Here is a 15300-nt window from a genome sequence, read left to right on the forward strand (position 1 = left end):
ACAAAGTGATGAAGCTCTGACTATAACCCAGGCAACCAGTGTTTGATTGGCAGGTTTGGTGTTTTGATGGTGCTGGTAGGGAGGATGGGCATGCCCATCCTGGGGAGGGACCATGCTGAGTATCTCTCTAGTAGAGTTATGGCAAAGATCATGGCTAAGAGAAATGATACTTGGTTGGGAGGGGTGGGAGGACAGAGCAGACATAGCCACCCATGGCTTTGGGCAGACCACATGCTCAGGCTACTCCCTATGCTCTGCTGAGCCTGACTGTGACTGTAGGGTGCTGACATTAACGAGCCTGAAGTTAGCAGTGAGTGGGATTGAATAATATAATAAAACAAATGCTTCCAAACTCTCGACATTATTTAATATTTCATTAAATGTTCTCGGTTCTTTTTTTTTTTTTTTTTTTCAGTCCTTTATACTTTGTTTCGTTTGAATATCTCTGAAACTTTAGATGAGCTTTCCATATCTCAAGTATTGCTTAAGTTGTTGAAATTGATATGTGCAGTCATTATTTTGAAAATTATTTTGCAGTGTATATCTTTGTTCCTTAAAGTTTGATCCCTATTGTCAGTACTTTGATTGATCCTGTTTTTCACAGCATTAGTAATATCCTGCTTTTTTATTTGTTTAGAAGAAAGTAACACTTGAAACTGCTTGAAAGTTTGTTTCATTTTATGAGATAATTTCCTTATGTTCCTCATTTTCCATCTTGTAGAGATGTTTATAATTCCTTTTGTGTACTTGAGAATCTTATTTTTTCCTCAGTAAGTTTGGGACATGCCAAGACACTCTAGTAATGAGAGAATTAATAGATGGCTTGTTTCTCATAGGTTTATAGGAGATTACTAGGCTAATGACTGTAGGGCTCTTACAAGTCTAACCATGTAATACCCGTGTTCCAGATGTGCCGGAAGATGCTGAAGGCTGGGGGGGAGGGGTCATAGTGCAGGTACTGACCTGAAAAGGACATTTTTTTACTTTTTTCTTCTACTGTTAACAGTAATAAAAGATGTACACATATATGTGTTGAACAGCCCTTATACTGTTGTTGCATTAAGAATAATTCTACATAAATTTCATAGTAAAATTATAAATGAAACTACTGTCTCTTTCACCCCATTCCAAGTGTAAATAGAACATGTACTTTCACCTGAATGTCTGGCCTTTGAGTATACCATTCAAAAATGCTGTTTGCTAAAAATCTGAATGAGTAAATGAAAGGAGGACAGAAGTTTTAACAGGACCATTATACAACAACCACCCCCGTTAATATTCCAAAACGTGCACACTGACCAATCAGAGTTATAGTAATGGAAAAAGGTCCGGTCGCCCAGACTTTTTCCATCAGTATAACTCTTTTTACAGCAACGGAGAACGCAACATCTCCTTTGCTTTTTACATACTGTCCCGCTATGTTAAACAAGTTTAACATAGCGAGACAGCTTTAAAAAAAGTAACGGGGATCCTTCGTTGCTTTTTTTAAAGCTGTCTCTCTATGTTAAACTCCTTTAACATAGCGAGACACTTTGTAAAAAGCAACGGAGATCTTGCTTTCTCCGTTGCTTTTTTCAAGACTGTCTCGCTATGTTAAATGGGTTTAACATAGCGAGACAGCTTTAAAAAAAGCAACGGAAATTTTCCGTCCCTTTTTTTAAAGCTGTCTCGCTATGTTAAACTCCTTTAACATAGCAAGACAGTTTGTAAAAAGCAACGGAGATCTTGCTTTCTCCGTTGCTTTTGTCCACAGCTCTGATGTACTGCGTAAGCATACGCATGCACAGTACATCAGAACTGCCGCAGAATACCAGACAGCTGCGGAAGGCATTATACAATGCCATTATTTAAGAAAAGTAATTATTTTTTTTCTTAAATAATGTCATTGTATAATAGCAATAACCACTTCTGAATGCTGGATTTACCCACAGTTGTCTTTGTTTGGCCACTGGGGCTTCGCCCTCGTGACCAAACCACACCAACCGTGGGTAAATCCAGCATTACCCACACCCAGGCGTGGGTTATTGCTATGTTAAACTCTGGCATCTGTGTAATATTTTGGCATTGCAACACTTAAACTATATAGAGGCTGTAATTGCTGTATGGCATTGACTCTGTGGTTTCAGTCTGTTTCTGGCCATATCCAGATAGCCTAATGTACACTTTATATTCTGAAAGTGGATACAGTGAAGATAGGTTGGCAATTTTCAAATTCGAATAAAAAGTATACAGTGAGCTGCTGGTATTGTAGTCAAAAATAGACTAAAACCAGAGTCCATGCTTCTGCTTCCTCTGCTATGTCCTAGTGTGTTGGAGACAGTAAATGCTGGTTTCCGAGTTTATTAAAAGAACACACACACAAATAGGCACTGCCACAGACCTTGCTACATAAATCTGTATTATGAGTTTTCAGTCCAACTGTAGAAAATAATAATGAAATAAAATGCAAATTTGCATGTAATCGTTTTGGGTTGTAGAAAAGTACAGTTGTGTATTAAATTTACTATAACAGTAGACTTATAAATGATCCCTTTTGCAGTACCCAGAGGTATACATTTTATGTCCTGCAAAGCTTCAGGGCACCTTACACTCAACCAAGCCATTAGCTTGAGCTGAGCTGGCTAACAAGACAGGTTTGGGCACCAAGACCTTAAGAGCTTTCATGCCAACTGAGAGAGGGAGGCTGAGGCCTGAGGATACACTGCTAGGAATAACAAAAACAAATGTCTACATACTGGAATAAAAAACATCAAAAAACAAGGGGGGTGAATGGAAGGAGGGGCTACTGCAACAGTGATCATTTGAACATCTACTGCCATGGTAAATTTATTTACACAACTGTATTATGTTCTTCATATTAATTATTTCTGTGATAGTCTAAGCTATATGGGTAGATTGTCATAGCTTAGAACAACTGGGAAGTAGCCCTGGAAAAAGATCCTAGCAAAACTTGACCTAGAATTGGAGAAGGAATCTGGCTTCTTGTGCTTTGTAAAAGTATGAACTGAGGACTCCATTACTGCTTCTAGAATACTTCTGTAATTCAGACCTTCCTAAAAAGCCATAGATGAAACTAAGGCATGATAGACTATGGCTTGACCCTGCCTGGAATAGTTTTGTTGCAGTGGGAATAACAAAAGGTAATAGCCTGAGATATCGATTTGGAAATAGCCTGGTGTGACACAGGTTGTCCTTTCTCCTTACGTTAACAAGAAATGAACAGCTGACTAGAAGTTCTGAAAAATTTTGTAATGTTAAGATAGTACCTGAACGGTATGTGGACATCCAAGGTATAAAGTATCTTGTCCCCCCATGTTGGGGCTCAGGAAATAATACAAGGATATGGATAGTTTTAAGTAAATTTGAATGCCACTTTAAGCATAAAAGGATTAGTTCTAAATGCCATTTTAACCCTGTAAAAACACCCTTCTATACTTTCTCCCCCTGTATTCCAGATCTATTTTTCAGATGTAACTTACCTTAGTGACTGTTTTTTTCTTCAGTCCTGCGCAAGGGGTCTGGGCCATCCCGCTTTGTTCCCCCTCCCTTTGTTCGGGCTTACTCCTCTCTACTACCCTACCCCCAGTCCCCCCCACCCTCACTTTAGATTTATACTTAGCAACCCCTCCCACATAGCCTCCAGTCACCACCCATACCACACCTACATAAGCTAATTGAAGATCATACTTTACTCCGCACATACTCCACATCACCAGTAGTTAATTATATTAATTAAACCCCTGCTGGAAATAGACTCTTACTCACTCATACACCTCTTCACTACCAGTAGACGCCGTACTCACACGCTACTCTTGCCAACAGCTGGTACAGATCCACTGTTAGGAAGAGCCACCAACTGCAGAATATTTCCACAATTTCATATAAGAGAGGTAAAAACTTGAAAGACATGTTCATACTTGCTAAATTTGTATTACCAAATGTGGGCATCACTAGTACTAGTAATTTTATGGGCACCAAAAGATGTGGGAACTGTATGGTATGCCAGCATATTGTAAATTCTTTTGAATACCTAAATGGAATTAAATTCACACCAAGAGGTACCTTCTCTTGTAATAGTAATGGAGTAATGTATGACTTGAGATGCCTCCGTAATTTATTTTCTATAGGGGAAACAAAAGGATCGTTCAAGGCAAGATTTATGAAACATACTAGAGATATCAGGAATCAGAGGGGGGACAAAGTTATTGCTGTACATTTTAAAGATAAACATAGTAGTAATTTTGTATTACTTCAGGGAAGTGTTTTAGAACAAATTAAATTGTATCATGAAAATGAAGTTTTATTAAAGTAAAAACTTTTGTACAAAGAATCTGTATGTATATTTTAAAATATGAGAAGTTTGTCCCTTTAAGACTGAATGCTGAAGTAAATTGGAAATGTTTACTTTAATTGTATTAGTTTTTTATCCAGTTAGATTTCTAATTGGTATTTGATGGAGTGTTTCTTGTTTCTAAAATGTTCTGCTTGTGAATTAGTTTTCATTCTCCTGGAAGGTGGCTACACCGAGGCGCTAGAGAGTGAAGAATACATTTCTTTGTGTAAATATCCTGTAGTTGGTGGTTCTTCCTAACAACGGATATGTACCAGTTGTTGACAAGTTTTGCCTTTTTCTTTCAGTTGTCACACACTACTCTTATTGCACACATAATAGTCTCATTCTAACTGCCTTCCCTCACCATGAGGTACATTCAGATAACTCCTCCTCCACACTATCACTGCTAGCATCTTGATGCTCTTATGTTCCCTCATATCATACCATACTGTTCTACAAAATACCAGTTCCCCTCCCTGGCAAACCATTCCATTTATATACCTAAGCAACCCTATGTACTACACTATAACATCTACCCTGTTCTCTACCACCAACACTGATTATAATCTAAAAAGATTCCTTCTACCAAGGAACTTTTCTCCAAACTCTCAGACATGACAAACTAATTAATAAATGTATGAAACTCTACTTACACATTCTTAATCTGTTAAGTCAATCTGGGGGCATACATCCCAACCCAGACCCCATGCCAGCATCCAACATAATAAGTAGCTCAAACTCTGTTAACATAGGACCACTACACTAAAACAACAAATCATCTCTACTCCCCTTTAACATGAACGTAAGAAGTATTGCTAATAAAATTCATGACCTGCATACCCTACTATTTCTATACTCCCAGATATAGTAACATTAACCAAAACATGGCTTAAACCTAACAGTAACAAGAATGAGATAGCAGCTCCTGGTTATAATATTCTGCGTAAAGACAGGTTAACAAGAAAGGGCAGAGGAGTAGTAATCCTCTCCAAAAATCACCTAATACTTGACCAAGTAGATATATTTACCCCTGACTTTGATAATTCTGAACTTCTATTTGCCAAATTAAACATCAGCCCCAAAAAGCACATTGACATCATAGGAGGTTATATTCCACTTGCTAGAAATATCCTCACCTTGGAAAATTTACTCCATTCGATCACCACATCCCTACCACAAGAAACTGTCCTGCTAGATGACTTCAATATTGATTGGCTTAACTGCTCCTCACAAAATCCAACAGACCACCTTAACCTCCACGGAGTCTCCCAAGTAATCACATCCCCTACTAGGATTGACAAATCTTCTAAACTACAGTCAGTTCTTGGCTGGAGTTTGGTTAGCAATCCTTCCCTAGCATTTCAAACAGGCTGTCTTCCCGATAGCCTAAGTGACCATCACCCAACCTTTCTTCTTTGATCACGCACTCCCCAATCCATCCAGATCACCTACTGCCTAATCAGAGACAAAAGAAACTTTAACCCAATTTCATTTCTGCACTAAATAGTTGCAACAGGGATTCACTAAAACAACTACCACTAGAGGATGCAGTAAGCACCTTCAATATACCTTCCTAAATTTATTAAACCACTGCACACAACCCAGAACTATCAGAATTAAACCCAATTATGTACCCTGGCTGATTAAAGAATGTAGATCACTATTAAAAGCTAGAGACAAGGCATGGGGAACAGCTTCACAAAAATAAAACCCAACTAGCTAGATGAAAATTCCTTGAGTTGCGTTAACAAAGTAAAGAAATGAGTGAAATCAGATAAAATCAACTACTACCACAACATTCAGAACATACATTCAAAACAGCCTCAAAAATGTGAACAGCGATTAATAACATATATCATCCAGTTAAATCAACTACCCCTAACCCAACAACAATTAATTCTGACAATATAACAACCCAGTTCAATAAATACTTTACAGAAACTATTCAAGCTGTGGCAAACTCTCAGTATGACATCAACAACCCCACATCTCCACTACCCCAACTTAGTACCTCCTCCCATAATAATATCCTATGCTTTAGCTTACAGCCAATATCTGTTAAATACATAAAAAAATACTTCAGAAACTGAAAACAACCACACTAGCTGCAGGTAATCTCCCTGCTGACTTTCTAAACATTGCCAGCAATTGCTATATCCTATCCAGTAGCCATTCTCATAAACAGTTCAATATCTGAGAATCATGTACCCAGTATTTGGAAAACTTCCCACATACTAAAACTACTCAAAGGAGGTAATTCCACAGAATTCAGAAATTACTGTCCTATTGCCATCCTATCACCCTTGTCCAAAATACTAGAAAGAGTAGTGCATACCCAACTAGTGAACCACCTTCTCACCCACAAACTATAATCACACACCCAACATGACTTTTGACCATATCACAGCACCACTACTGCACTAATGTCCTTTACTAATATTGTTAACCAACATAGGAACAACGGACAATATGTGCCTTCCATATGCTTAGACCTTTCCAAAGCCTTTGATATGGTAGATCACAATAAACATGTTAACATTCTCTCCACCTTAAACATTAGTAACTCTAGTATTACATGGTTCCAAAACTACCTAACTGGGCGACTACAAGCCGTTCAATGGCAAAATCAACTCTCCCCCCTGCTCCCATTTCTCATAGGAGTTCCTCAAGGCTCCATCCTTGGTCCTCTATTTTTCCTCTGTGTTTACCAACCAACTCAGTACCTCCACACCTCATGCCTCTATAGTTGAATACGCAGACGACTCTACCCTAATATGTGCATCCCCCACACTACAAGACCTCCACACCTTAACCCAAGATTCCATCCTGTCTGTAGAAACATGGGTCACTAACTCCAAACTCATTCTAAATCCCAGTAAAACTAAACTCCTTCTCTTTAGCCCAACTAGACATCAGTCAGCTTCACAGTCATTCACTATCTTGTCCAAAAATAAAACCGTGATCAACACAGTACCACACACTAAACTGCTTGGGATAAAAATTGACAGTAACCTAAAATTTGATATACACATAGCCCAAACCATCAAGAAGGTCCACAAGAAACTTGGTTTCATATACCATAACAAACTATTTCTAACAAAAAACACAAAAGCTACCATAGCCCGTATACACCTCCAATCAACCCTCCTCTATGCCTTCCCAATACTAACCAACCTTTGCCAAACAGACTTAATCAAACTAGAACCTTGCTATAGTAAAATAGCAAAATTTGCAGCAGGTACCTCCTATAGGTCACATCACTGTACAGCTCTTAAACAACTAAATTGGCAACTTCACCTTTGTGCTTTAACCAGCTTACCCTTGCACACACAGTTCTTCACCTACCTGGTAAAACTCCTGCACTTGAAATTATTATACTCCCATACAAAAGCTCTCGTCATCACCACTGTACTAACCTATACCTTTTAGACACTACCAAATCCAACAATCTAACAGGGAATTCTCTCTTCTCAAACTACATTCCCAAAATATGGAATAAACGTCCAACCCCTGTAACTGCAAATAGCTCTATTTCACAATTTAAAAGGTTTCTTAAGTCATACTTCAGACATTTGGCTATGCCCTTGTAACACTCCTAGATAGACCTCCCTTACTCTCTCTACTAGCTTAATATCCCTTGTAATAATATAAACCAAAACTCTCACTGAAGCCAACAATCAACACCTGTAGGTAAACTGCCTTTTTGTATCTCTAAACTGTACTTTTCACTGTGGTTGATACAGTCCTTTTTGAATGCTCATGTGAATGCCTCTAACTAATAGAGCTTATTCTTTTTATATCTCAGCTTTACTAGTAAGGTAATCCATGTAATATACTTTTGTGAATCTGCATAAATCTTTTAACTTTATTCACTGTTTCTCCCATATATGTCTATGAAAATGTACTACTTTTTACTGCTTCTTTTTTCTTGTCTATGTATTTGTTATTTCTGGTATTTGTATTTGTTTTTTAAAAATTGTAAAATTTTATTACTGTAGCTTTTCTCCCCGGACCACAGCTGAAAAAGGTCCTGTGTCCAGTCAGGCTTTCCCTGTAAACAAATGTAAAATAAAAGTAAAATAATAAAAATGATTAGTTCTCAAGGAAACCCTGTCTTCTGGAAAGTGGAATAAGGTTGACCTAGACCATAACAGTTTACAACTCATATATTCTTCTTGCAGAGATCAAACAAGGAGTAAAACTGTTTTCCATCTTAAGAACCTCAAGTCAACCAGATGAGCTGGTTCAATGGAGCAAGTGGCAGCTTCTGTAACACAAAATCAATGTCCCAAAGAGGAGCCACTAGTTTTCTTGGAGGTCTGTTATGCAAAACCCCTTTAAAAATATGTTGACATGGGAATGCCTTGAAAAAGGGGGATGCATGGCCAGACATACTGAAATGGCAAACAAATGAATCATGATAGAGGAGTAAGACAGGCAAATAGAAAAGCAACTCACACAAATATTGTAAAACAAGTGAAACACTACTTTGAGTTCAGGTTATGTATTTGGCACCAACTAGAAAGTGTTTTCCATTTGCTAATATATGATTTTCTACTAGAGGGCCTTCTTGCCTCCATTAGTACCTCAGTAAACAAGTGCCTAAAAGGTACTAATACCCTAAGATGAAGCACCTTTGGTGTGAAAGTACTCATCTGTTGTATTTTTCACTGTTTTTATTTTTTGGATTAAACAAGTGTTTTATACAGTGCTGTGTTAGCTGGTTCTTTTGTTTTACTTGCTGCTTTTGAATTTGTTATTGAACCAGTGTTTACCTGTTCAGTTTGATTCTGTTTCCTAAGACCCAGGCAGTGAGTTAAAGTTGTTTGGTGTTGGAATGTGTAACATTTCCCTGTTTTTTTTTTTTTTTTTTTAACAAGAAACATCTTTATTAAATTATCAATTATGATGTAGGCAATCATACATTTATATAAATGAAGACAAACCATATTGACATATTTTCTGTTGCAAACACTATACATCACTTATCTGTCCAGTCATTGCCAGTTAAACATTATAAAGTTCATTTAGTTCTTGCCTTCCCTTAAACCACATTCCTCCTTCAAAATATTATTCTGTGTGTATTGTTCCCACCATTCCTATTTTTTCCATGTAATTTGTTCCTGTCCTTTTCTAAAGCTCCCACTTCCAGTTGTTTTATCTCTGTTACTATATTTGCTACATCTAGCAGAGCTGGTTTAGACTTTGATTTCCATTTTCTAGTAAGTGCTTTTTTGGCAGCCACTAGAATTAAACTCAGCAAGGCCGTACTATGCATCAGCAATTCTGATTCTGTATCACAGATCAAAAAAATAATTTTCTTAATTACACCAGTTTGTTCACCCAGTATTTCTGATAGAGTAGTCTGCAGGGAATTTTTAACGTCTGTCATCTCATTACAATCCACAAAATATGTTCCCAATTACCTCTTTCATTTCTATTCTTGTGTAACTAGATCCAGTCTGTGAGGCAACGTTTGGTAATTGCCCCTGGCCAAGTGTTGAACTTGGCTAGTTTTGTAAGGGCCCTGGGACTGTTAGTCTAGTAACCTCTTATGATCCAAAAGAAGGGATAAACACTATTGCCTGGGCCAGAAGGGAGTCACCATGGTGATCTTGGGGGATTCCTTTTGAATCTTCAGAATTACCTTGAATATCAGAAAGGGTGGAAAAGCCTGCAGGAATATTCTTGTCCAAGGAAAGGAAAAGGCATCTGTCTTCCAGGCCTTCTAGCATGAAGTCCTGGAGTAGAATTTTGTCAGCTGATTGCTCATGGGGAAGGAAAAACGCCTACTTGAGAAACTCCCTACAGATGGAGGTCTTGGAAGACCCCCCCCCCCGATCTAATTTCCATTCATTAATGTCTGTATTTGTCCTTCTCGGCTTGTCTGCCACACAGTTTTGCTGTGACAAAATGTAAGTAGTAGAGTGAGATTCTGCTGTAAAGCTGTATCCAATGATAAGATGTCTAGTCTGCAAAGGAGGTAAGACCTGGATTTCCCTCGCTTTTTTTATGTACTACATCATTGTGGTATTGTCCATAAGAATTTAAAATGGTCCTGGAGACCAAAGGTGATTTAGAGAGTCGAGTGCCTTCATAAGGACAGACTTGTCCTTTACATTTTTGTTCTTGTGCCTGACTTTGTTGTCCTCCTTTACATTAATGTGCTTGTTGCCCCAGATACCTTTTACTTTTTTCTCCCTAGCAGAGTGCAAGGTAACTGCGGTGGCTGACTGTTTTGGAGCAGGAGGAGAGAGGGAGAGACCTGGATTCAGGGTACTTGATGTCTCCACCAAATGATTTCTGTTCTCACACATCCCAGAACTGGAATCTGAAAAGATAACTGGTGCTGCTGGTGTCAGAGACTTCAGATACCATTGTATCTTTATCTTGTGGATTCTTGCCAGAGGTATCATGAGAATAATTGATGTCATAAAACTCAGAATCCTCAGTTATTCCCTCCCTTGCCCAATAAGGGGACCCCAGCAGTGGCTGTATGTGTAACACCAGAGGGAAAAACCCTGGAATAGATTTAAATGTAGATATATTTTTTTCATGTGGAAGAAAAGCTCTTTGTACTGAGTTTCTCCTGCAATCCGAGTCTGAATGTGAGATCTTTCACCAAATAGAGAGATTCCTGACACTTTGAAAAAGAGTCCGAGTAGATAAGTAGATAAGATAAATTACTAATGAGCTGAAAATTAAAAGAAACCAAAAAAACATAAAGCAGATTTTTCCTCATAGGGAGGAAATGCAGATAAAACACTCCTCATATTTTCACAATTAGTCACAATAGACATTAATATATGAGCCTGACAATTCAAAATTATAAAAAATTAAAGTTGCAGAAACAAACAACTTTCTCCAAACTTAAGAATTGTTTTACCATCTTTGTGAAAGGATAAGGATTAGAGTTAAAATGTTTGGCAGCAGCTGGATTAACTAAAGCTATAGCTGCTGAGTCATTTTGGGAAGAGTGTACGAGAACTTGAAAGACTGAGAAACTTTATACATTCTATTTGCCTTTTAGGGGCAGTAAGCTGAGTATCAGGAAAGGGCAGCCACAGTGGTGCAGCGATTAGCATTGTCGCCTCACAGCAAAAGGTTCACTGGTTTGATCCTTGGCTGGGGTGCCTTCTGTGCGCAGTCTGCATATCCTCCCTGTGGTCGTGTGGGTTTCCTCCGGGTGCTCTGATTTCCTCCCACATCCCAAAGATATGCTGTAGGTGGATTGGACACTCTAAATTGGCCCTAGGTGTGAGTGCGTGTGTGTGCCTTCTGTGGAAGGTTGGGCACTTGGCTGGCAACTTGACACTGTAAAACTCCACTGCCAATCATGAGCGGACAGGTGATCCGCTGTGGCGACTCCTAACCGGGAAAAGCTGAAAGAAGAAGAATGCTGAGTATCAGGAAAATTGCAGGCAATGACGTACACTTCCTGCAGAGCTGGCAGAACTCGGGAATGACTAAAGGTTCAGGAAATTCCTTCTGTAACAGCTGATAGTATTTTCTGGAGACTGAGAATCCTCAGCATTTTCCCACTGAATACACTTGCACATTCTGGAAATAGCATTGGGAAAAGAGAATCATTGATACGGAGATTCAGGTAATATGGCTCTCTACTGAGTCTGAATCAGAATTCTGAAGAGAAAAAATGTATATGTTCCATCACATTCCTCTCTAGATTTAATTTCTTGAATCTCTTCAGGAAAAGAAGAATCACTTTTTTCTTTTACCAGAAACCACTTGATAAAGGTCGATAGCCTAAACAAGACCTGGAGCCAGACTTAATAAGCTACTCCTGTCCAATGAAACTGGAGCAGGCAAAACTGTAAGTTTACTTTTCTGTTTCTTTTTGACAGAAAAATTAAAGCAAACATTTTTTTAATGGCAGCAGTAGGTCCCTCAGGGATGGGCACAACATTCTAGTTAATTAGGAGCACTCTCCCTGCCCCTTCATGCAACACCAACAAAAGTGGTTCTCCTTTGCCAACTAAGGGGAGCCCAACAGTTGCATTGAACATTGCTAACCCCCAGTGCACAGTGGCTGTATTTGCCACACAGAGGGATCAAGCAAAAAAGGATTGTGGTCTAAGGAACCAACTTGACCACAGCAGAGTCTCTCACCTGCATCTGAGGCAAATTACCAGCCTGCTGTGGTGGCAAACACCTTTATGGAATTATCACTTAAGACACAGGCAAATATAGTTATATAAAAGAAAACAAACCATGTGAGTAACTTCTACTAGCTAAGAATTATAAGTAATGATCTTTGAGGTGTAAGATAATATTTGTTAACAATTATTCAGATAATGTGTTGCCTGTGCAGCACTAAGAACTCCAAAATATTGTTTTTGTGGTCAAAACCACCACACCTCCCATGCACTGGTATATTATAATAATTTAAAGTTGCTGCTTCACAATAAAAAAGAGCTGGTTTCCTGATGAGATGAATTTGCACAGAAATGCCTCCTGCTACTTTAAAATAGCTAAATTTGCCACCAGTCTCCCTCATAGGGCCCACCATTGTCATAGCTTAAAGCAATTAAACTGGCTTGAACTGCACGACTACCTAACATGCTGACAACTAACTACAACACACAAACACATTCATCATCCAAAAAAATGCCCTGCAGTACAAAACTTATTACTGCCCTACTGTCCAGCAAGGAACCTCCATTCTAGTAACAAATTCTTATTACTTACAAATGAGTCATATAATGTTGCAGGAGATTTGCTCTACTTCCAGTATGTTGCAAAACTCTGGAATAGTATCCCCACACAAATAAAACTCTCCAACGAACCCCATAGTTTTGATCCTTTGCTTAGACACCTTAACCAGTGCTGGTCCTGCATATGCTCATCACAAGGTTAAGACTTTGTGTTCTCCATATGATACTCTCCAAATACATAATCTCAACCTGTCACTGAAATGACAGTATAATTTTTGTACATAATTGCTGCCTGTACAACCCACTACGTTGCACGTGGGCTTTCTCTTTAGTTACTTCCTACTCTGTAAAATCTTAGAATGTATAAATGTTGCTACTCTCTGTGTATAAATGTAAATAGAAATACTAATAACTAATCTGTGTTTAACTGGAACTTAGTGTAATGCAATGTAAGCAAATGGAGTTTTTCTCCCTGGGCCTCAGCCTGAAAATGGGTATTACCCAGTCACATTGTCCTGGTAAACAAAGATAAATAAATAAATAAATGCATTTGTTGAGTAATATTTGACGAATTTTACATTACCACCTTTTCTTTTAACTGAAAAGAAGGAATATTGCAATAAAATGAATAACTATTTTCCATTAATAGCTGTGAATACCTCTCAGCCTCTTAGTGGAAGAAGTCTGGTTAAAGCTTAACGTAATGGTGGGACAAAGGGCCAGATTTTAAATATTGCTCTAAACTTAAAAGGTTGCTAGAATAACAGGATTTGTGTTAGAATGCAATATCCGAAGAAAATGAAGTCTGAAACTCAAATGCATGTCATTACTTGGGATTTCAATCCTCAATGATTTCCCAGAAAATCGCACCTTTTATGAGAACAGACCAAAAAATATGAGGCAAAAATCTGGACAGTTCAGAGGTATGCATGCTTTAAAGTTTAAAAAAAATAATGTTGTCTGGAGCAACCTCCCTTATGTCTGATTCTGAACCCTCCACACACACATGCATGCCCACACATACTCGCATACAGGCACATGCTCTCACGCACAGTCATATACATGCACTCACATACTTGCATATGTGTACTAGTGCACACTTGCATATACATATATACTCATGTACAGTCGTATACACGTACTCACTCTCCTACAAGCAGCTGCACACTTGCATATGCACATGCACTCGCATATACACATTCAGTCATGCACAGTCACATGCATGCACTTGCAAACACTGACATACATGCACTCACAGACACTGCAGACAACCGGACGCACATACATGCAAATACATGCACTTTTTCTTTTTCTGATGTCGTTTTTCTCTGGCAAAGCTTTCTTTCTTTCTTTATTTTACATTTGCTACTGGGTAAAATGTCTGACTGGGCTGAAAGCTCATTTTCAGTGGAGACCCAGGGAGAAAAGCTCCAATACCTATGCAAAAATAAACTTTTACAAAGTAGTCATAAGTTTTACAAAGTAACAAAAGAAGCAAATATAAATTTTAAAACGTAATAAAAGTCACAAATAGTTATACAATGTGATTCAAAACAGAAGTACAGGAAGTGCAATAAGACAGAGAAAGCAACTAGCAGGTCATAAGAGTACAGTGAAATCCATCCTCAAAACAATGGAATAGAAAGAATACAGACAGCTAATAGCAAGATGCTCTTCGTGTTTCACTGTTGCAGTCATTACATTTAGGTAATCTGCTGGCAGGTTGCCCTCAGTCAGCCTGAATAACAAAGTCTTGGGTCCTGCGTCGGTTGCTGTCTCCTCTTCCATGACGTCAGGTCGTCAGGGATACAAAGCATGCAGCCGATGCCATTTTAATCAGTCTTTCTTGCCACGCTGTGCCTGAAGCAGAAGCAGTTCGCAAGTGCCGGACGGCCGACTCCTGAAATTTTCGTATTCGAGTTTCAGATTCGAAGTCTTCAAACTAAAGCTAAGTACCCTGTTGGGGAAACTTTTTCTTGCTCCTTATCGATGTCAGTAAAAGTTAATAATTGCATTACTTGTGGGAAGCAAATACGTCATAAGGATTTTCATTTGTACTGTATTCCTTGCCTAGGCCAATATCATAATATGCCTTGCTGTCAGTTTTGTGCTAAATTTAACCAACACACTATTAAGCGTCGGTATATTTTTGCTTCTAAATATTTTGGTTCAAGATTTAACTACCCCGAAATGTCGTCGGTTAGCAATCCGACTACCGGAGTTCACAAAAAACGCAAGGAAAAAGACAGAGACAGACTGTCGAGGTCCAAAACTGACGACGAAGCTTCTCCTAAG

At 38.5% G+C, this 15300-nt stretch overlaps 1 protein-coding gene across 3 annotated transcripts in view; it reads left to right on the plus strand.

Moving 5' to 3' along the window:
- The window catches only part of USP45 (ubiquitin specific peptidase 45), a 2611314-nt gene that overhangs the window by 1433568 nt on the left and 1162446 nt on the right, over positions 1–15300 (plus strand). The gene's annotated exons all lie outside the window — the stretch shown is intronic.

The sequence above is a fragment of the Protopterus annectens genome, chromosome 1.part0 (genome assembly GCF_019279795.1).
Source record: "Protopterus annectens isolate FY-2018-M chromosome 1.part0, PAN1.0, whole genome shotgun sequence".
In the NCBI taxonomy this organism is placed as follows: Eukaryota; Metazoa; Chordata; order Ceratodontiformes; family Protopteridae; genus Protopterus; species Protopterus annectens.